This window comes from Vicugna pacos, chromosome 10, assembly GCF_048564905.1.
Source record: "Vicugna pacos chromosome 10, VicPac4, whole genome shotgun sequence".
NCBI classification, from domain to species: Eukaryota; Metazoa; Chordata; class Mammalia; order Artiodactyla; family Camelidae; genus Vicugna; species Vicugna pacos.
The window spans coordinates 32756795-32779538 of record NC_132996.1 but is presented as its reverse complement, the minus strand read 5'-3'; the positions used below and the strand labels follow the sequence as shown (position 1 = coordinate 32779538).

The following is a 22744-nucleotide window of genomic DNA, read 5'->3' as shown; positions in this document are numbered from 1 at the left end:
TGTATAAAGAAGTTATGGTATATTTATACAATGGAATACTATTCAGCCATAAAAATGACAACACAATGCCATTTGCAGCAACATGGATGTCCCTGGACAATGTCATTCTAAGTGAAGTAAGCCAGAAGGAGAAAGAAAAATACCATATGATATCACTCACATGTGGAATCTTAAAAAAAAAAAGACGACAAATGAACTTAAATATAAAAAAGAAACCGACTCAAAGACATACACTACAAACTTGTGGTTGCCAGGGGGGAGGGGGTGGGAAGGGACAGACTGGGAGTTCAAGATTTGTAGATACTGACAGGTATATATAGAATAGATAAACAAGTTTATACTGTATAGCACAGGGAAATATATTCAAGATCTTCTAATAGCTCATGGTGAAAAAGAATATGAAAACAAATATATGTATATTCATGTATGACTGAAGAATTATGCTGTACACCAGAAATTGACACAACATGGTAAACTGACTATAACTCAATTTAAAAAAAAATTCCATTCATTCTAGGGCCCAGATTCCACTTCTTCCACGAAGCCTTTTTCGTTTGCCCTAGAGGAAATTATCTCCTTCTTCAATTATCAAGTTTCTACCAGTCACATGACAGCTTATTTTCTCTCTCTCTTGCTCTCTCTCTCTCTAACATTGTCTCTTCCTCTACTTAGATTTTGAATCTCTGGGGTGGGTAGTGACCAAGTGTTTTCACTTTTGTTTTTGTTTTTTAAATCCCTCTAAAATACACTAGCCTGTTGTGGACACAGGGCGGGCTGGTGGCACAGTGATGCAGGTTGGTAAAAGAATTTACCAGAGATGAAGGAGAACAGTAAAGGAGTTTATTAGCGTAGACTGCCATAGACAACAGAAGAGAGGTCCCTGTGTGAGCACCAAGGGCCGGTTGTTGGGGTCTTTTATAAGGTAGGGTCACAAGGTGCCTGATGGGCTTGTGCACAAGGCTCTGATTGGTTGTACGTGACGTAAGAGGTTTAGGGTGGGGTTTATGACTCCAATAAGGTGGGCTGAAACAAGCCAGCCTGAGCTATTGTGAGATTAGGCATTACGTAGGGCTATTAGTTTGTTAGGGCCAACACGACTAGTAAAAAATGTACTTTATCTGTTGAGGGATCACAGGCAGACATCTGAGAGCCCAAAAATGGGGGTCGTTGGGCTTGGAAGGATGTCAGTTGGCCCCACATCACCAAAACTCCTTTGCAGGTCAAGGTGTTTGATAATTAAAATAACTACCAAGTATTGAAAGGCTTTTAGTACCAGGCACCATATACATTATTCCTCATAATAACCCCAGGACAAGGGTAATTTTATAAAAGAAGAAACGGAGGCTCAGATATATTAATTAACATGCCCAGTGTATAGGTGAGGGAGATTAAGAGGTACAGACTTTCAGTTGCAAAATAAATGAGTCACAGGTATGAAACATACAGTGTGAGGAATATAGTCAATAATTATGTATTATCTTTGTGTGGTGATAGATTGTAACTAAACCTATTTTGATGATCCTTTTGAAACGTATAAAAGTACCAAATCACTATGTTGCATAACAGGAACTAACATAGTGCTGTAGGTCAATTATACTTCAAAAACAAATTCATAGAAAAAGAGATCAGATTTGTGGTTTATGGGGGTGGAGGGAGTAGGGGCAGGAGGAATTGGATGAAGGTATTCAAAAGGTACAAAATCCAGCTTTGAGATAAATAAGTACTAGGGATATAATGTACAACATGATAAATATAATTAACACTGCTGTGTGTTATATATGAAAGTTGTTAAGAGAGTAAGTCCTAAGAGTTCTCATCATAAAAAAGACTTTTTCTTTCTTTAATTTTGTATCTATATGAGATGATGGATATTCACTAAACTTACGATAATCACTTCATGATGTAATTCAGATCATTATGCTGCACATCTTAAACTTATACAGTGCTGTATGTTAATTGCATATCAATAAAACTAGAAGAAAAAGAAAAAGAAAGATTTGAATAGAGCTCTGATAGGCTCTGAAGCTTGTTTTGTTTTCATTGTATTATGCTTTTTTTCTAAATGAATGAAAGAATACATTTTTAACACTTTTTTTTCAACTTGCTTTTCTTTGTCATATTTCCTCCCTGGAGGTTTATCCAGCTGGTAAAGCAGAAAATACCAGTTGGTCTTTCTTGCCAGCTGGACTAGTTTCAAGTAATAGAAAACCAACTCATACCAACTTACACAATAAAAGTAAATCTGTTGGTTTATAAACCAAGGAGTCCATTGGTGGTTTGCTGGCTTTACAATTGGATCAGTGTTGTAACAAGTTGGCCTTTCTCTTTCAGTTTTGCTTTCCTCTAAGTTGACTTCCTTACCAGGCAGTCTCTCCCCATGTGTGTCAAAAATGGCCCCCAGCAGCTACAGGTTACATTCTATCAACTTAATAACCCCAGCAGAAAGCACCTCTTTTCTGACAGGTCCAATAACATTCTCAGTTAAGACTGCCTTTGGCTGAGCTTGGCGCCCATGCACATCCCTGAAATAATCACTGTGTTCAAGGAGTGTCGTGTTGCTCTGACTGGCCAAGGATAAAGCTGGGGTTTGGGTCAACCCTACCAGAGCTCTATGGATTGAGAATGGGAAAGGAAAAATATGGTACCAGACCAGAAAGGGTGCTGGGCAGGCCAAATAAATGTCCATTACACACACATTCACTAATACAGGACTCAGCAGTCTCTGACCCAGGTTGACTGTGCCTGAGTAGAGACTGCAGGAGACTCCATGATCTGTCCTCAGATGGCTCCCAACACAAAGCTGTTCTTCTCCTGGTTTAGTCCCAAGGGTTGCACTGCTCTTCAGAGCAGTTATATAATAAAACATTCTGCTCATGGGAAATGGTTCTTGCCTGGCTTGAATCCTATGATGGCCTAGAGCCAACTAAGAGGAAGAGACTGGGATCTGATACCATAAGGGGACATAGTGTCAACTGTAATAGTACTGGGCAGGCCAGAACTGCCACTGGATGGCACAGGAACAAATTACAAGCAGCCGCATGGGCAAGCAGTTGGTTTCTGGGGCCAAACAGAACATGACAGACGTTAACGGGAGACAAAAAAATTCTGAGATAGGAGATTCTCAGGATTTCAGATGAACACGTAAGTCTGATCAGTAGATAGCAGGACCCCAGCCACTGGACCAAAGTTCAGGGACATTCCAGTCTTGAGTGGTGAACTGAAAGGAACAGGCATGCCAGTTACAAGGGGACCAGGACACTGGGCGGGTATCAGGATTGATCTAAGGCACTAGGCCGAAATCCATGAACTGGGTCTGGAGTCCACAGCAGGGCTGGGTCACAAGAATAAGACTGAAGGTTAGTGATCTAATAGAACCAGGACATAAGTTCAGACTAGGAGCAGCCTTGATAGGAAACCCTAGAAGGAGGGACTGAAGTGCCACAAATCCCTCTTGCCACTGCACAGGATTATGTCCAACGACTAGGTCAACACTGAGCCTGCAGGTGCCATAGAACAGCCTCAGCTGAGGGGAAGGAGGAAGATAGAAGTTGGTCCCACAACAGGGTCTAACCAACTAAAAAATGTTGAGGTACATGTTTTCTCGTTGGAATGCATAATCTAGTAAAAACTCAAGTTGAAAAGTTTCAGCTAGAATGTATTAAGAATCAAAGACATCAGGAAAGAAATAGATGCAATTGTAACAGGATGTTAGGCACCAAGGAGGAAGAGGCTCCCAGGTCAAGGAAGGGCTGGGGTGATGTCTCAAAGTCAGTGCAGAATGAGACGTGTCAAAGAACTGAGAGCCAGAGTGGTCCAAATTGGCTGGAACTCAGAAAGCACGGGATGATTGGTAAAGTCAGAGAGAGAAGCGGATGGGGAATTACAGAGATTCCACAGTCCATAAGTGAGATTTCCCTCTTTGTTTCAGAGCTTAGAATAATTGGTGGCAAGTAACCCTCATAAGGAGCTGTGTCAGATTGTTTATGTATAACTTGCTCATGGGATGGACCCCAAATTGGTTCTGAAACCTGTAGCCTGTCACTCCTACTTTTGGTGTGAGAAAAGAAGGTCAAGAGAGATCAAGAGAGGAGATTTAAAAAGTGAGGACTGCTTTGAAGAGAACCGTCAGAGCACTGTGGTTTTCTCCATCTTAGGTTAAGGGAAAGTAGTCTAGGGACCTGCCAAGAGGGGAGACTGACATCTCAGATGGATGTGTGCTGAAGAGAAGACATGCCCTGAGGCAGCTAGGACCAGGAGCAGAGTTTGGCAAGAGAATTCTTGGGACAGTCTGACCTGAGTCCCATGAGTTGTGGGGTAGAGACTGATGTCTTATCTCACCAGACAGCTAGGTGAGAGGCTGGCTGGAAGACCAGAGATGGTAGGTTAAGGGGCTGGGAAGGGAGAGTTGACAGAATGAGTTTGAAAGGCAGTAGTAAGAAAGGATGAAATTGCTTCCTCCGTTGGCTAAAACGTAAGAAACTTTAGTTCTCCTTTCAGCTCTACCACAAATTAGCTGTGCTAGTCTAGAAAATCACTTGATCTCTTTCGATCTCAGTTTTCTCTTCTATAAAAGGAAGAATTGGACTAGATTGTCTTCCAGGTACCCCAAAGGGACCTTCCATGACTTTCTAATTCTGTGGGTGTATTCAGCTGAGCTCTATGGTGACTAGTGGACTGGGATGGGTTATGAGATATATATATATATATACACATATATATCCCATTACACTATGCCCTAGAAATTCAAGTCTCAAGGGTACAGCATTCTTTCCATCCCGTATCCCCTCTTCTCTTAATGAGTATTTAAAAGATAAATCATTTAAAATTTTTAAAATAAAAAGTGACCCATAACACCGCTAACCCAACCTACTACTAATTATATTCTGGCTAATTCCTTTCCAGATCTTGACCACCTATCTGCTTATTTGCCCCAGTTGCAATCACTAGCACACACTTTTTGTGTTTTTACAGAGCCCCAGGTTAATACACTGTGCATGACCAAGAGGAGCAAAAGCTTGGGGTGCTTCCAATTATTGCATAATAAAGAGTAGGCAAGGAACAAGCTGGCCTTTGATACAACAGTCTTTTCTGTCACAGAACTATTCTGGTGTGGTCTCTCTTCCTCTTTAAGTATCCTTCCCTCCTCATCACCTTCACTTCCTGATCCTTTAGCAACAGCAGAAACTCAAGAGGCCAAGTAGAGCTAAGCTACCACATCCTCTGATCTACATGACACTCACTGCTATTGCTTCTGGGCTAGAAATACCAGGTGATCCATATAGCAGACATCACAGCAGCCACCAGAGAGTTATGTCACAGAGAAAACCAATAGCAAGGGATGTAGAGATGTACTGGTCACCTGCTGTTGTTAAGACAGAAGTGAGAAGATGTTCACAGATGATCAGCGAGATGATGGCACTTCATCTACGTTTTATTTAAACTGAAGTATAGTTCATTTATAATATTATACTAGTTGCAGGTATACTACATAGTGATTCAGTTTTTTTATAAATTATACTCCATTTAAAGTTATTACAAGGAGGGAGGAGAGTGGTAGAGTGCATGCTTAGCATACACAAGGTCCTGGGTTCAATCCCCAGTACCTCCTCTAAAAATAAGTAAGTAAACCTAATTACCGCCCCTTCAAAAAATAAAAATAAATGAATTAAATTAAAAAATAAAGTTATTACAAAATAATGGCTACAGTTGCCTGTGTTGTACAATATACCCTGTTAGTTTATCTATTTTATACATAGTAGTTTGTATCTCTTAATCCCATATCCCTATCTTGCCCCTCCTCCTACCCCTCTCCTCACTGGTAACACTAATTTGTTCTCTGTATCTGTGAATCTGTTTCTATTTTGTTATATACATTCGTGTGTGTGTGTGTGTGTGTTTTCTTAGATTCTACATATAAGTGATAACATAAATTATTTGTCTTTCTCTGTATGACTTATTTCACTAAGTGTAAAACCCTCTATGTCCGTCCACCTTGCTGTAAGACATTCCACCCACCTTGGTGCCAAATCTTGTGCCTCAATCTCTGTGACCTCAGTCCTACTTACAGAAGCACACCTGAGTCCAGCCCCAGCAAAGTCAAGTTCTTTGGAGAGGTCTTTGTGCCTCCTCATCTAGGCAGAGATGGAGATAGTTCAGACTGGGCCTTGAGATGCTGTCCCTTAAAACCTAGTCTGGTATTGTAAAAGGTTAAAGAGCAAGGGGATAGATAAAGGGCAATGGGGCTAGAGAGGCAAGTAGGTAGGGATTTGTTCATGGAGTCTCTAGGGCCTGCAGGGGAAGAGGAGCCTCACATAATTTGCAGCAGGGATGTGACATGCTCATATCTGTTTTAGAAAGATCACTCTGGTAACAGTGTGGGGAATGACTTGAAAAGGACAAGACTGGAGACAGAGACCTGAGGTTATTATAATTCAGTTCAGACATTACAATTTCTAAAAACAAAACAGCATAGGATTTAATCATTAGAAGATAAAAAGGACAAAATGCACTAGATGATTGAGAAATATTATACTTGGAGAGTTGCATAGGTAAAATATCTCTTTTTTTGAGAGGCTGCCTTTTTTGTTGTTGTTGGCATTGAACATTTTAAAGAAATATGTGTTTGGGGGGAGAGGGTGGGTATAGCTCAGTGGTAGAGTTATCTCCATTAAAAAAAAAAGAAAAGAAATATGTGGGGTTTTTTTTTCCCAATTACAAAAGCAACTCATACTCATTGAAAAAATTCAAACATTTCAGAAATATTTAATTTAGGAAATAAAATTTTTGCACAGTTCCAATCCCCTGAGGTAACAGTTGTTACTAGTAAAATACCTTTCTCACAGTTGGAAATCTTGCTCTTATGAAACAGAGGACTTGAAATACTTCACAATCAGATCTCAAAAGGCAATGCAATGCTGAGATTCCCTGAAGAGTAAATGATGAAAGATTATTCAGAACAGAAAAGGTATACAGAAATAACTGGGTAGAAAAGTTTAAATGCTAAAGGAGCTGTCTGATTCCTAAACATATTTTCTGCTTTTGAGTTCATTTGCCTGAAGCTGTCCAGGGTGCTTGATTAAGGCTAGTGTTTACTTCAGTGGAATAAATGAGCTCTAGACGTTAACCTTCATTTTTGGTTAAGTGTTCACATGTTGCAGTTTTCTTTTTAAAGGGAAAAGTGTTGTCCTGAGGCTAAGAAGGGTTTTCCATTCTTGTCAGTCTTCTTCTTTTATTTTTCCCTCCCCTCCACCTTTTTTTTTTTTTTTAATGGAAGTGCTGGGGATTGAACCCAGGACCTTGTGAATGCTAAGCATACACTACCACTGAACTATACCCCCACTCTTGGCGGTCCTCTTGACATAGTAGGTAGATAATAACAGAAAATAATTCAGTATTTTTGTGCTCATTTGTACCTATCAGATTGGGATAACAGTATCTGTCTGCCTCCCCAGGGAGGTGGTGAGATGACTGATTTCTTCTTGGTCACTTGCTTTTGAAATCAGAGAACAAAATCTAGACTTGAGGCCTTTTAAAGGAAAGAATTGTCCTTTCTAGACAATTCTTGGAGAGTTTCTTTAGAAAAAAAGCCTTTCTTGGAATCCATTCTGATGCTTAATAACTGTTACCATCAGAAATTCTGAACTTTTTCAAATGAATGTAACAGAAATCCAATTCAAACAACCTGAGGTGGAAAAGGGAAGGTAATGGTTCACTCTTCTAAAGCCTGACAAAAGTAGAGCTGGTTTCAGGGATACAAGTTCCATCAGGAACTATGATTGGATTGGAGAAATTCTGCTTCAGTGTCTTCAGGTTGCTTTAAGTGGAGGTGCATTCTCAGAAATTGTGGAATGGCCATGTTTGGCCACATGCATATCAAAACACTGAAAGCTAGTCTTCAAAGACAGGGGATACCAAAACAGCTGTGCAGAGAGAAACAGAGATGTGAGAAAGTATCGGGATCACAGTTCTTGATGGGTTTTCCAGATTCTCTTTCCTTTCCCTTTGTATCATGGCTGCTTTGGGGCTTTACCTTCTCCTTGCACCAGTTTGAAGTGAATTTCTCTCACTCGCCTCTAGTCTCCAGCCCAGTCTTGTAGTCTTCCTTTCCCTTTCTTCTCCCTTAGGCTCCTTTTCTCAGCACCATCTTCCTGCCTCAGCCTTGCTCCCATTCTCACTTTCTTGTCTACATCTTGTCTTGTCCCGATATTCATCCTTCTTCTTTCAGCCTCACTGAGCTCCTTTTCCCTGGGACATGTCATGCATTTTTACACCTCCATGATTTGTTTACAGTTTCCTTCTCTCTGGAATGCCACTTCCCCACCTTTGTCATATCTAAATCCTACTTACCTTTCAAAATCCAACTCAATAATTCTTTCGTGAAACCCCCTGACACATTCTGTCAGAACAAACCATTACTTCTTCAGGCTCCCATAGAACCACCAGAGCGAGTGCTACAATCTGACTTGAGTTATTTCTAGTTATATATTTTTCTTTGTCTCCTGGTAGAGCTTGGTTTTTTTGAGGGAAGGACCTTTCTTAACAGTGCACTGCACAATTCAGATGCTCAATAATATCTGTCAAGTTGAATCATGGAAGAAACTAACTGGAAAAACTGCAGAGATCTTTGATAAGAGGCAATGTTGCTTAAGAAAGACATTAATACTCTGGGGACTGATTTCCCACATTAATTCTTTGCTGCTAAAAAAACAGAGTGAGAGATGGTGCAAAAGTAGGTGATCTTTTTTTTTTTTTTTGATAGGGCAGATTACCTTAACTCTTCTTGATTTTAATTCTTAACTCTTCTTGATAGGTTATTGAATTTGGCCTTTATCCTACAACCCAAGTGGCCCTTGCCTTTATTTTTAGTAGAGGTACTGGGGATAGAACCCAGGACCTTGTGCATGCTAAGCACATGCTCTACCACTGAGCTATACCCTCTCCCTCAAGTGGGTCTTGCCTTTAAAATGTCTGCTTGGAATAGCCTTCTTGAAATTTGTATCCAGAAAAATTTTGTTCTTTCAGTAAGCAAAAGAGAGAACTCTAAACTGACACATTAAATGGTCTTGATATGTGACGGGGCCCACATATATATGAGTAACTGGCTTATGAAGAAATCTCAACCTATCAGGGCATAAGAAGCAGTGGAGCACCTTGGTCAGGAGCTTGGCTCTGGAGCAGGACTGCTGGGGTCTGAATTAGGCAAATTAACTTTTCTGTGCCTCAGTTCCATCTTATGTCCACTGGAGATTGTAATGGACCTACCTCATAAGGTTATTATGCCGATTAGACAGGTTAATGTAGGTAAAGTTCTTGAACAGGCTGGGCACATAGTGAAGTACTCAGTAATTATTAGGTGTTACTATTTTCGATTACCACTTTCAAATATATTGTGGCAAATCCTCCTTGCCTGTACTTTTCTTTTCTTTTCTTTTTTTTACTGGAGGTCCTGGGGATTGAACCCAGGACCTTCTGCATGCTAAGCATGTGCTCTACCACTGAACCATTTCCCTCTCCCTTTGCCTGTACCTTACTGACATCCTGGGCAGATTCTATGACTTTACCAAAACTCTGTTTAGTCTTGTTTAAAATGTCAGTCTCATGACTGGTTCAAAACTCTCCACCTCTCCCAGTACAAGCTAGACTTACAGCAGAGAAGAACCATTGAGTTTTTCAATCCTCTTCCCACTCTAGTGCCCTGCAGGGTAGGTGGAGATGGCTCATGCCCTGGGACCCTCTGTTCCCTTCCCTGTTCTCAGGAATGGGTCAGAGAGAGAGGGATGAGGCAGTCAGAGCTCTCCTCATGTAGCTAGTTGCCTCTCATTGGGAGGCATCCCTGAAATCTACTACTCTGGTTCAGTTTTGTCCTGCTACTGCTGTGGCCTCTGATGAAGTGGTAGCCTCCACCTGAATGGGTGCACAGTCTCTTTCCGCACAGTGTTCAGTTTTACCTCAGACACCTCTTCAGCATTAGATGACCGAAGCATGACTGATGCTGGAGAGGAGACTGGAAACGATGCTTGATTTTGTTGTTGTTGTTACTGTTCTGACAAGCAGGGACAGTTTACAATCAAAACAAACTTATTTCCCACAGTGCCTACTGAGTAACCTCCCGGGGAGGATGTGTAATAGAGCTCAGAGTGGTTGAACCAGATCAGAGACCAGAAGGCCAGAAGCTGCTCAAAGGGCTTTAAAGAGAGCAAGAACCTCAAATATTTATTGAATATCTACTAAAGCTAAGCATTTAGTGTACATTTTCTATTCTGCGTGATAAGGATAATTTAGCTCCTTTTACAGATGAGGATAGTGAAGGTAAGAGGAATTAAATCAACTGCCGTTATTTCTGAGGGCCTTGTTTCTTACTTACCAATTTCTACAACCAAAAAAAAATCTAGTTAATATTTCAGAGAGGCAATATTAACAAAGTCATATTTTGGACATTTAGGATATGGCTCTGATTGCTAATGTTATTTTTTTTCTGATGCAAATAGATGCCTTTACTTTGTATCAATTCGCAAGTATAAGAGCCATAAAATGTCAATTTTTGCCATTCGTACAGGTTCTTCACTACAGACAACTAAAGAAAAGAATGATCATGTTGTTGTTAAGTTCATTGGGCACTTTTCTGTCCTTTTAAAATGTGTCTTCTCTGTATGTGTGCAGTCTCTTCACCTTAACTGAGAGAACTTTTTCATTACTAATTTGCATATTCCATTGAATACCCATGTATTTTAGGGTGACTCTCCCAAGAGCTATTAAGGAAAATATGTGTTATGTTTATTGTAGGATTTGCTAATGTCTTTCGATTTCCTTTGATCTCAGAGGCAAGTGGTAAAACTAGTACTGTGTATGTGATACACTCATATTAGGCACAGAAACCGGCACCAAGGGCACAATTAGAAGCTGACAACGAACATGATAATCCCAATACATTTTTTTTTTTGGCAAGATGATAATTGAGTGGAAATTTTAAATTCTCTTTTTAAATCCTTAAACAAATCATTCCTCCTAAGCTTTTACACTTAATTACTACCATCTATTGGCCACCACCTATTAAATTATAAATGAGTATGTACAAAGCCTACTGTGTACCAGGAACTATTCAAGGTGCTGTAGTACTGTGGTAACCACGGCAGACAAGGTCTTACCTAGGGAGACAGACAATAATCAAATAAATACAATTTCAGATGCTATAGTGTGAGGAATATAAGACTAAATGTCATGAGATAGAGTCATGAGAGGAAGGCAATATAAAACAGGATAGTCAGAGAGGGCTGACATTTGACTGAAACCCAACTGATAAGGAGGTAGCCACTCAAAGATTTGGAAAAGAGCTTCTCAAACTAAGGAACCAGCTGGAGGCCTGATGAAATGTGTGGCAGCTTTCAACATTTTGGATGCTGAGAATGCAGGCCCTCTCCATTCCTCCCACCCTCACCAATGAGAAACCAGCAGTAAGAACAGTGCCAGATTGGAATATTTTACTTAACTTCTGGAAGGTGAAGGACCTGATATGGAAATAAGCAGAAGTCAAAAAGAAGACAAAGGTGAATTGGAACCTAAAAGTGTACCTACTATGATTTTCTATCATAAAGGTGAATTCTAGGAAATTTGATTTAATTTCATTGATTCAATAAAGTGATTGACTAGCAAGGAATCTACCCTAAGTCACTCTTCTAAGCTTACTGCATCACTCTATTTATAACTAAATGTTTCCTGAAGTAAAATAGGAAACAACCACTTTGCTCCCTGTATTTATACTTCTCAACAGAGATCCCAGAGTAGATTTTCTTACATTTGTGGTAAACTACTTTTAACCATGCATCAAGGCAATAAAAATAGTTTTCATGTGATTATGTCTTTGGAAACCTGGCACAAAATGTGATTTCACTCAGAGAGTGTGGTGTGACAGCTGTAAATTGCCACATTTCAGCTTAATGCTTCAATATTGTATTTTCAGTGTGACTGAGTCGCAGGCTTTTCCTGGCTTTGACTGCCTTTTCCATAGAGAAGCTGGCACTCAGACAAATCCCCTGAGACACTGTCACAAAGAGATGCTGACAGATGTCTGTCTCTCAAAGGTCCTAACTGGGCAACAGTCCATCCAGACGTGCTGGGCATGAGCATGGGTGTCTGTCTGTTGGTCTATGGAAGGGTCTTCTCACTCTGTCCTGCCAGCAGCCAAAAGGCATGGAGACTCTTTGGGATGGGAGTTCTGCTCTGGGGCCAGCATGCTCTGGTAGAAAGGCATTGGGCCAGTTTGTTTGTTTATTTAATTTTTCTTTTTTTTTTTTTTGCGGGGTGGGTTGGTAGTTAAGTCTACTTATTTATTTAGTTTTTATAGGTAGCACAAGGGATTGAACCCAGGACCTCGTGCATGCTAAGCATGCGTTCTACCACTTGAGCTATACCCTCCCCTGGCCAGTTTAAAAGGGCAAGGAGTCTTATTCAAGGAAGCCAGAAGTAGTGCAGCAGGCTGGAGAATCAAATCTTTCTTCTCATTATATGGTTTGGTTATTGAGTAAGTACTTAATAAATGATTGACCCTGTTCAGGCACTCTTCTCTATACATGTGATGTTTTTGTTTTTCTTTTTTGATGGAGGTGCTGGGGATTGAACCTAGGACCTCATGCATGCTAGGCATGCTCGCTACCACTGAGCTATACCCATCCCCCCTCAACATGTGTGATGTATAGATGAAAGCTTAACTTAAGGAACTCCTCCCAACTTGTTTGGGGAAATAGCCTATAGCCGCCAACCCATTTTTTAGCCACTCCACCCCAACTCCAAGACTGCTTATGACTCACTCAATGAATTTTTAACTAGTTATATCAAGTTCTTCTATGCCAGGCACTGTGGTCTGCTTAAGATATACAGAAATAAAAGGACAGATTGTTCTTAATACTGTACACACAAAAATGTTACAATGGTTATCTTGGGGGAGTAGAATTAGCTGGAGATATGGACAAAGACTCTTAATTTTTACTTTTTGAACTTTACTATTTGAACTTTTTGGAACAATTTTTTGGCACTGATTTTTTTTTTTTTTTTTGTAACCCAGTTAAAATATTCTAAGCAACTGTTTGTGCCAGGCACTCTTCTAAGCTTTGGGAAGACAGCACTGAATAAAGCAGAAAAAGTCCCCTGTCCTCATGGAGCTTGCATTCCAATTGGGGAGGCAATACAAGACAAAAAATCTATAGAAATATCCTGTATAATAGAACGATAATCAATGGCATGTCCTATGGAAAAAATAATTTTTTAAAATAAAAATTTTCACTTCAAAAAGTTATTCTAGGGGGAGGATATAGTTCAGTGGTAGAGTGCGTGCTTAGCATGCAAGAGGTCCTGGGTTCAGTCCCCAGTACCTTCGTTAAAATAAATAAACCTAATCACCCCTCCCCCAAAGTTATTCTATTCTGATTTATTCAGATAATCTTGACTCCTTAGAGATCAGGATTCTTTACTGGCCTGGGCAAATATGAGCACTGAGAGAAACAGGCCAGAGAGCCAAGCCTCAAATCCTTAAGCCATCTGGACTCTTATCCAGAACTCTCCCCACCCAGCACAAATGAAAAGGCAGTCTGAGCTGCCTGCATTCTTTTGGCACAAGAGCAATGTCAATCCAGAGAGCTTGACCTGGCTGGTTGCTCTTGGCCAGAGCCCAGGCCTTTCCCCACCCAGTTTGGGGACAGAACTCACTGCTGTGCCAATATTTGAAGGTGCTGACCCAGCCTACCCCACATCCATAGCCTGCTTCTTCTTTCCAGCTTCACCAGCTGGGCTTTAGGGACCTGATCCTACAGGCTTCTGGCTTGCCTTGTCTGACAGCTGCCTAAACACTGGGACTTAAAAATTAGTTCTAAGTGTCTGAGACCAGCCACCACATTCCAACCTATTTTTAGGATAACATCCTCCTCCTTTGGCTCCCTGAGAAACTATTCTTTTTCTATTTCTAAACAGTTTCCATTCCCAGTTCAGACTGAGGTCTCCTCACCTGGGAATGCAAAGCTTAGGGGTTCTAGTTCCTGCTTACAGCCAAGAAGATGTTGTTTTCACTGAATTCTTCTAGTCAAAGAAGAGGTAAGATTTGATATGATGTTAATGAAACACAACAAAAATTGTATGTAAATTAACATTACAAATATTAAAAAAAATCTTTTTCATTTTCATTCCAATCATGGAGGTAAAACAAGCTTACTGCAAAAACTTTAGAAAATACAGTACAAGTAATTTATACCTTAATAAATTATTTTCATTTTGATCTGTTCTCATCCTCACATGTTAGATGTTGCTATGAGTTAAATATATTATTTACGCACCTGGACAAAATTCAAAAAGTAAAATCTCACTGTTCCCCTGCCACCCAGTTCCTCTTCCTGAAGTGAACTGTTCATAGTATTCTCTTATAATCCTTTTTATTTCTGTAAAATCTGTAGAAATGTCCTACTTTCTTTTCTGACTTTAACTTTTTTTATTTTTCTTGCTGTGTATCTTAGTCAATCTAGCTAAATATTTGTCAATATTGTCGATTTTTTTGAAGAACAAGCTTTTGGTTTTATTGATTTTTCTCTGTTGTTTTTCTATTCCGTATTGCACTTGTCTTCATTCTGTTCTATATTATTTCCTGTCTACTGCTAGCTACTGGTTTAGTTTGCTCCTTTTTCTAGTTCCTTAAGGTGTAAAATTACTTTATTGATTTACTTTGCCACTCTCTCTACTATATATATATATACATTATTAATATTCACTATTTTATCTTACAGTATAATTGATTTTTTACAGTACTGTTCTATGAATTTTAGCAAATATACAGATTCACAAAACCAACATCATAATCAGGGTACAGAACTACTTATTCTGTTAATTACTTAGAGACAAGTGGGGAAATCTCCAACTATAATTATGATTTGTGTATTTATTTCTTTCAGAAATGTTGCCAGCAATGCAAAGAATTTTTTTCTTGAATCATTTGAGTGGGAGTTGTTGATATAATATGTAAAGTTACTCTTCTTCCTTTCATAATTAATATTTTTAAGATAGATACTTTGAAACTACATAAATATTCTATTTTCATCAAACTTTTAATTTAGTCATTGACTTTTTATCAATATAAATTCATGATTTCATATTTTATGCAATGGGGTATAGTCTCTTAATATCATTATTTATTTTCCAGCTCAAATTATACCCAAATCGGCCATTGGAGCCTCTTCAAGCTGGCTCTTGTCCTTTTGGTATGCCCCTGTCATTTTTTGAGCTCTTCTTTGTTTCTTGCACAAGATGTTCCAGATTCATCTTGTATTTTTCCATGCTCCAACCCTGTAATCAGCCATTTCTCTAAGAAATAGAGACTATTACTTAGAAACAGGATCTTGGCACTCAGTATGTTCATTGTCCATGAGGCATCACTGCCCCAGGCCCTTTGGGTCGACACACTCATTTACATTTATACTCATTCCTACTTCTGTCTGTCCATCTGTCTGACTATCTATCTGTCTTCATCTATATGTCTATTGAAAACCATGATGTCAGACTAATACTTCCAATTTCAATACCTCCAACATTACAAGTTTCATTCTACTTTTCTCCCTTTCCATGTTTCTAATGATGATAGTAAGAAAACCCAGGCTTTTGGTTTGCATCATTTTGCTGTAATAAATCATAGCCTTGAGTATGACTATGTGCAGAGTTCTGCAAGTTAATCATTGAACCTGGGAGTGGTTTTGGGGACCTCTGACACACCTGGCTTGGGCTCTGAAACCCCACTGAACTGCCTCTCTATAAGGACACTTTCCCACTCTGCTTGGGTTTTACACCCCTATGCGGAACCAGTTCCCTTATTCTGTCTGGGCTCTGATACCCTACACCAGGCTGCCCCACTTCAGGGACGCTTCAGGTGATGTCCTCACACCACTCGTTTCCAGTTTTTAGCTACTGTGACTAAAGCTGCTGTGAATATTTGTGGTGTAAGTCTTTTTGTCTACATGTATTTTTAACTATACTTAAGAGTGGCACAGCTGGGTCATAAAGTAAGTGCCTGTTTTGTTTTACAAGAAATTGCCAAAACTTCTTCCAAAGTAGTTATACCATTTAACACTCCCACCAATGATACGTGATTACCAATTACCCTATAAAAACTATATAATGAAGAAATAAGTCTTTTACTGTTACCTGTCTATTTTTGGCACTCTTCATTCCTCTGTAGGTCTGCATTTTCTTCTGCCATCACTTTCCTTCGACATTTCTTGTATTTTAAGTCTGCTGATGACAAACCTCTCAGCTTTCGTTTAACTGAAATATCCTTCTTTCACCTTTGTATTTGAAGATATTGCTGCTGGATTTAAAATTCTCAGTCCACAGTTTTGAATTTCTTTTCTTTAAACAATCTAAGGCAGTTGTTCCATATTCTTCTTATTTGCATTTTTTTTAACAAGAAGTTTGCATTCATTCTTACTGTTGCTCCCCTGAATGAAATGTGTCTTTTCCTCCAACTCCCTTCTGGCTGTTCCAAAGATTTTCTGTTCACTTTTGCCTGTCAGTATCATTATGACATGTCTAAGTGTGTTTTTCTTTATGCTTATCCTGCTTGGGGTTCAATGAACTTTTTGATCTTTGAGCTTATTGTTTTCAACAAATCTGAAAAAAAAAATTAGCCATTATTTTAAAAAGTACTTCAAATATCCGAATTTTTCTCTTCTTTCTTTCTAAAATTCTAATTAGACATATGTTGGACTCAGCCTTTTTCTGTCTGTGCTACAATTTGAAGGAATTCATTTGGTATGTCTTTAAATTCACTGGCTTTTTCTTTTGTAGTGATTTTAAACCTGTGGAGTTAATTTTTCACTTCAGATACTGTATTTTTTAGTCCTAGAATTTCTATTTTGTTCTGTTTTATGGGTTACATTTCTTTATTGATACTTCTCATTTGTCTCATTATTGTTCATGGTTTCCTTTAAATCATTGAACATATTCATAACAGCTTTCTTAAAAAGTCATTTCTGGGTCTCTATTGATTGATTTTTCTTCTGATCATGGGTTACCTTTCCCTGCATATTTAAATGTCTGGTAATTTTAGATTACATGTTGAACATTGTGGATTCCGTGCTACAGAACTTCTTGATTTTATTTTCTTTTTCAAAAAACTTGAGCTTTGGCACAGCAAAGTAAATCAGTAAATCATCAACAGAATGAAAAGGCAACCTACTGAATGGGAGGAGTTATTTGCAAATCATATATCTGATAAAGGGTTAATATCCCCAATTTATAATGAACTCACACAATAACAAAAACAAACAACCCAATTGAAAAATGTGCAGAAGATCTGAATAGACATTTTTCCAAAGAAGACATACAGGTGGCCAACAGGCACATGAAAAGATGTTCAACATCACTAATTATCAGAGAAATGCAAATCAAAATCACAATGAGATATCACCTCACACCTGTTAGAATGGCTGTCATAAAAAAGACAAGAAATAGGAGGGAGGGTATAGCTCAGTGGTAGAGTGCATGCCTAACATGCATGAGGTGATGGGTTCAAGCCTCAATACTGCCATTAAATAAATAAATGAATAAACCTAATCACCCTCCCACAAAAAAGATAAATTTTAAAAAGTTTTATATAAAAAATTGAAAAGAAATGCCTTAAAAGAAAAAAGAGACAAGAAATTAAGGGGGAGGGTATAGCACATGCTTAGCATGCTTGAGGTCCTGGGTTCAATCCTCAGTACTTTCATTAAAAAAAAAAACAACCTAATTACGCCCCCGCCCCAAAAAAAGACAAGAAATAATAAGTATTGCCGAGTATGTGAAGAAAAGGGAACCCTTGTACACTGTTGGTGGGGATGTAAATTGGTGCAGCCACTATGGAAAACAGTATGGAGGCTCCTCAAAAAATTAAAAATAGAACTGACATGTGATCTAGCTATTCTACCACATATGATCTAGCTATTCTACCTCTGAGTATTTATTCAAAGAATACAAAAGCACTGATTAAAAAAGAAAGATACATACACCCCTGTATTCACTGAGGTGTTATTTACAATAGCTCTATTTAGGCTACCCCTTCTTGTGCTGTGGTTCTGAAAGTGCCTCTAGGCGAAAAGTCATGTGATCATGAGACTCTTGTTTCTCTTCTCTCAAGGGTCATAGTCCTTGACTGACTATTGTTCAGTATCTAAAAACAGTTGTTTCTGATATTTTGTCTGGTTTTCTAGTTGTTTGCAGTGGGAAAGCTGGTCTGGTACCAATTACTTTGTCACGGCTAGACAGGGAAATCTCAAATTGGCTTTTGGCTTTGTATTATATTTTAAGAGGCTTTCCCAGTGATTTTTCTTGCGGAGGGTCAATAGTGACTTGGAAGGAAGTATGGAGTATTCTGGGTATTGACACCTCCCCTGTTGAGTTTGTGAATATTCAGCAAGCTGCAAACTTAAATTATGCCCATATTTCTTTATATATAATGCATTCCCTTATTCCAATATTGACTTAGATTCTCAAAAAAGTTTTTTAACTTTTATTAGATAAATATTTGCTATGCTTGCACAAAGATAAACTTCCAGGGCCTGTGAGTCAAGATTAAAAGCAGAAAAGGACGGTGTTTGCTCTAGAGATTAGGGGGCAAAAGGGAGGAGCTGACAATAAGAAGCAAGAACAGAAATGTCTAAAAGAATTTATTTACTGTCTCTCTGTTTCTCCTCAAACAATTCAATAATCCCCACATTGTTCATTATTGTTTTGTGGAGTGAATTTTTCTTTAGGTGTGTGATGAAGTGCTAAATTCTGTTTTAAGGTTGCACAAGGGTAAAATCAGAGGCTTTCTTATAGTTTATACTAAGAGAGGTCTTTTGCTTGAGATGATAAAAAGTTTTTTCTATTTTTTCTTTCTGTATTTTCATAGTTCTTATTAAATTTAAAGGCTTAATATCTGATAATGAATTTTGTATATAGTATATGATATCTGACTTAAAAAATTGATTAGACAATTATCCTAGTACCATTTATTGACTAACTGATCTTTTTTTCTTCTGATTTAAAATGCTTCCTTTATCATATATTGATCCTTATGATTATATGGGTCTATTTGTACCTACATTTTCTTGATCCAGTACACCTCAGTTTTAATTACTTTATAATATTTTTATATTTGCTGGTGCAGATCTACCACCCTTAGTCTTCTTTTTTCATTTGAGCATTTAACTATCTAGTGGTCATATGCATTTGGGGAGCTTTCATGTAACACAAAGGCATTCACTATACAAAAATATACTGAGAAAGGAACCATGCTGGATCACCAAAGGGGTTTATAGTCTGGTGGCAGATATTAAATAAATAATTAATATAATTAGGTAATTACTAAGATAAAATCAATCCAGGGGAGGAGATGCCTGTCATGATTGGTACCTTTAAGACAACTCTTCAAGGATAAGCAGTAATTGATCAAAGGGAAACACTGGGGAGAAGACATTGAGGGCAGAGGGATAACAATATTCCAAGGGCACAGTAGCACAAATGAGTATGGCATGTTCAGGGTATTATATGTGGTTCAGAATGGTTTCTTTCATTCATTTATTTGTTTATTCATGTTGGATTCAGAGTCAGCTAGACCATATGAGCTTGTGTCAGATCATGAAGGCCTTCAAGATTGTCTCTTAGAAGGTGGAGAGGGTATAGCTCGAGTGGTAGAGTGCATGCTTTCAAATTAATTGAATTTAATGAATATTAAAAGAGAATTCTTAGGTTTCTGACTTGAGCAAAAGGGGAGCTGATGGTGCCATCTCCTAAAACTGTGAATACAAGAAGTGTTTAAAGTTTGGAAGGCTAAAGTTGATTTCAGATTGGGATGTTCTGAGTTTGGGGTGCTTGTGGTACACCCTAGTATAAATGTCTAATAAGCTTTATGTGTATAATTCTTGTGTTTGAAATAAACATTTGTCACCTATGTACATATAAGTGGTTGTTAAAGTCATGGCCAAGATTGCCTGGAAAAAGACTGTAGACTGAGAACAGATATCTTGGAGAAATGTCAGTATTTAAGGGAAAGGGAAAAGAGTTTCCTTCAAAAAAGTTTACAAAGAGGTCAGAGAATTGTCATGGAAACCACAACAGAGAGAGCAGTTAATGTATTAAGCAATGGAGAGAGGTAACAAATGACTAAAAATACAATCCAATGAAAAGAATCTCACTGGTGACTATAAGGAGACGAGTTTCAGGTGAGAAAAGGTGATAGAAGTCAGGAAGTGAGGAAGTATAGACAGTATCCAAAACAAAATTCAGCATCCTTCCCTCCAATGTGACTCTTCTTCCTGTAATCTTAAGCACAAACATTTCCCTCAGCCTCCTAAACTAGAAATTCTCTAACACCTAACCCTTTTCCTCTCACTTAGTATTCTTGTCTAATTAGGGCATTAGTTCCTAGATTCCTTAAAATTTCTTAATATTCCAGAAGGAAAAAACCCAAATATCATGATTGTCTATTGGATTGGTGGTATTAGAGATGATTTTTATGTTTCTCTGATAGTTTGCTTTTTCAATATTTTTCTGGAATAACTTAGCATGTATTTACTCATGTAATTAAAGTAATAAAAGTTTTCAAATAGTTTCTCTTATACATCATCTTATATCTGACATCATCTCTGTTTCCATTCCGCCATCCTGGGTCTAGCCAGGATTATCGCAGTAACTTCTTAGATTCTCCTTCTGCTGCTAGAGTGGCACGCCTCCAATTCTGTCACTGGACAGTCAGAATAAGCTTTGTAAATACAAATCTTAATAGTTTCTCCAGTTAAAAGTTCTTCAATGGCTTCAGACATCTTTGAGGATCAAGTTCAAACTTCTAGCACTTTGTGATAATGGCCTTGTCTTATCTCATCTCACTTCTTTCCATTCTCCTATTCTTTGCTTGAAGCTTTTTTTCAAAAATAAGCAGTAGCTCCTAGCATTTGCAAAAGCTGTTTTCTCCTTTCCTTTGTTAATTTCCACTCACCCTTTAAATCAGTTTAAGAATCTTTCTTCCTAGGAGACATTTGCTGCAGCTCCATTCTAATTTAAACGCTCCTCTCTGCTCTTGCAATCTATTCACCTCTCAATAAGTGTCATCACACTGTATTAATGAAGTTGTTCATCTTTTCCTAATTTGTTGCCTATTTAAGTATTCTTCTACGAATTTTCTGTTCATATCCTTTCACAACTTTTCTGTTGTGCTTTTCTTATTGATTTGAGGTAATTCTTATTTATGTGGCAAATTATTTTTTCTCAGTCTGTTCCTAGGTTTTAGAGTTTATTTTTTGGTGTTTTTGGTGTACTTAAAAAACTTTTTTTTAGCAGGGAGCTTATATGGCTCAAAGTGGTGGAGCATGGGCTTAGTGTGCACAAGGTCCTGGGTTCAATCCTCCGTACCTCCTCTAAAAAAAGGTAAATAAATAAATAAACCTAATTATCCCCCCCAAAAAAAGAAAATTATAAAATTAAAAGAGAAATTTTTTTTAGTAAAATGTATCAAGTGTTTAGAAATAGTTTTGCATTTTGCTCAAGAAGACCTCTATACTAAAGATACAAATTTACTTGCTTATGTATTTCTTCTAATATTTTGCTTTTCATAGGTATCTCTTGGAATTTGTTTTTGGGGAAGCATTGTCCACATTATTAGTCTCTTCATAATTTTCTATGGTTGAAAATCTATTCAACAAATTTACTGAATGCCCACTTAGGTACTGGCACTGTCAGCTGTTGGAAGATACAATGGTGAACGAAAAGATAAGGCCCCTTACCTTCTAGAGGTGGAGACAGACAATAAACAAGTAAACAAGTAATCCAAATAATTATTGCTTTTGATAATGACCATGAAGGAATTAAATGGGAAGCTACCTCTTAAGAGTGGTCACTGAAAGTCTTAATGTAAGGAGGCAGAGGATCTGTACATAAAACAGTTCCATTGACTGACTCTCCCATCCTTTACTTAACAAATTTTCTTTAGTATTGGGGTTTTAGATTGCTTCTGCATTTACCATTATGCTAATAAATAATTCAGCTAGGAATACCTTCCCCAGTATGTTTATTCCCATGGAATAGTCTCCTAGAAATGCAATTACTGGATAGGAACTATCAGTATTTTTATACACACTGCCAAGTTTCTTTCAAAAGGGAATCCCAATACACTCACCAATGAGTAAGCTGAATACCGCTCTGAGAGGTAGGAGTGGAAAAAGTAACTGTCAAAAAAGGTACGTTTGGGCTCAGCAAAAGGAAAAGATGAATGAACTGACCTGGATTCACAAGTGAGGGGTGGCAGAGTGATGACATGGGAAAGCTTTTGCTTGGGAACAAGAAAACCGGATTGGATTCTAAATCCATTTCTGCCACCCTGTGACCTTCACAGGTTATAGCTCCTCCCTGAGCATTAGTTTCCTGAAACTCAGTGGGTTCGGTTCAGGCTTTATATTTTCCAACATCTTCAGGCCAAGAATTGTCTAGTCCCTATAGGTTAGAGCCAATTGGTGGAATTGGTGGAGAAGGCAGTAGGATGAACAGCCGTCCATCGCGAAACGCCGACTAATCATTCCCGGGCACTTCCGGCCGCCAGAACAAAGGGATTGAAGTCTCCGTGCCCGCACTTCCGGGTAATTAAAGCTGCGCATTAGACTCCTGCGTCCGTGAGTCACACAGGCTGACTCTCATGCGGTGACTGCGCATGCTCCGCGCAGTCACGAAGCGGGGAGGGGCAGCAAATGGGATGGGCAGGGATCCT

At 38.5% G+C, this 22744-nt stretch overlaps 1 long non-coding RNA gene across 1 annotated transcript; it reads right to left on the bottom strand.

The window, feature by feature from the left end:
• Nucleotides 1–6021: 6021 nt before the first annotated feature.
• LOC140698711 (uncharacterized) lies at nucleotides 6022–22589 on the bottom strand. The gene is made up of 4 exons (XR_012076573.1): nucleotides 22263–22589; nucleotides 16171–16635; nucleotides 6832–6924; nucleotides 6022–6131 (listed from the first exon to the last, which is right to left on the bottom strand). It is a non-coding gene; the product is annotated as an uncharacterized lncRNA (long non-coding RNA).
• Between the last annotated feature and the right edge of the window lie 155 nt (nucleotides 22590–22744).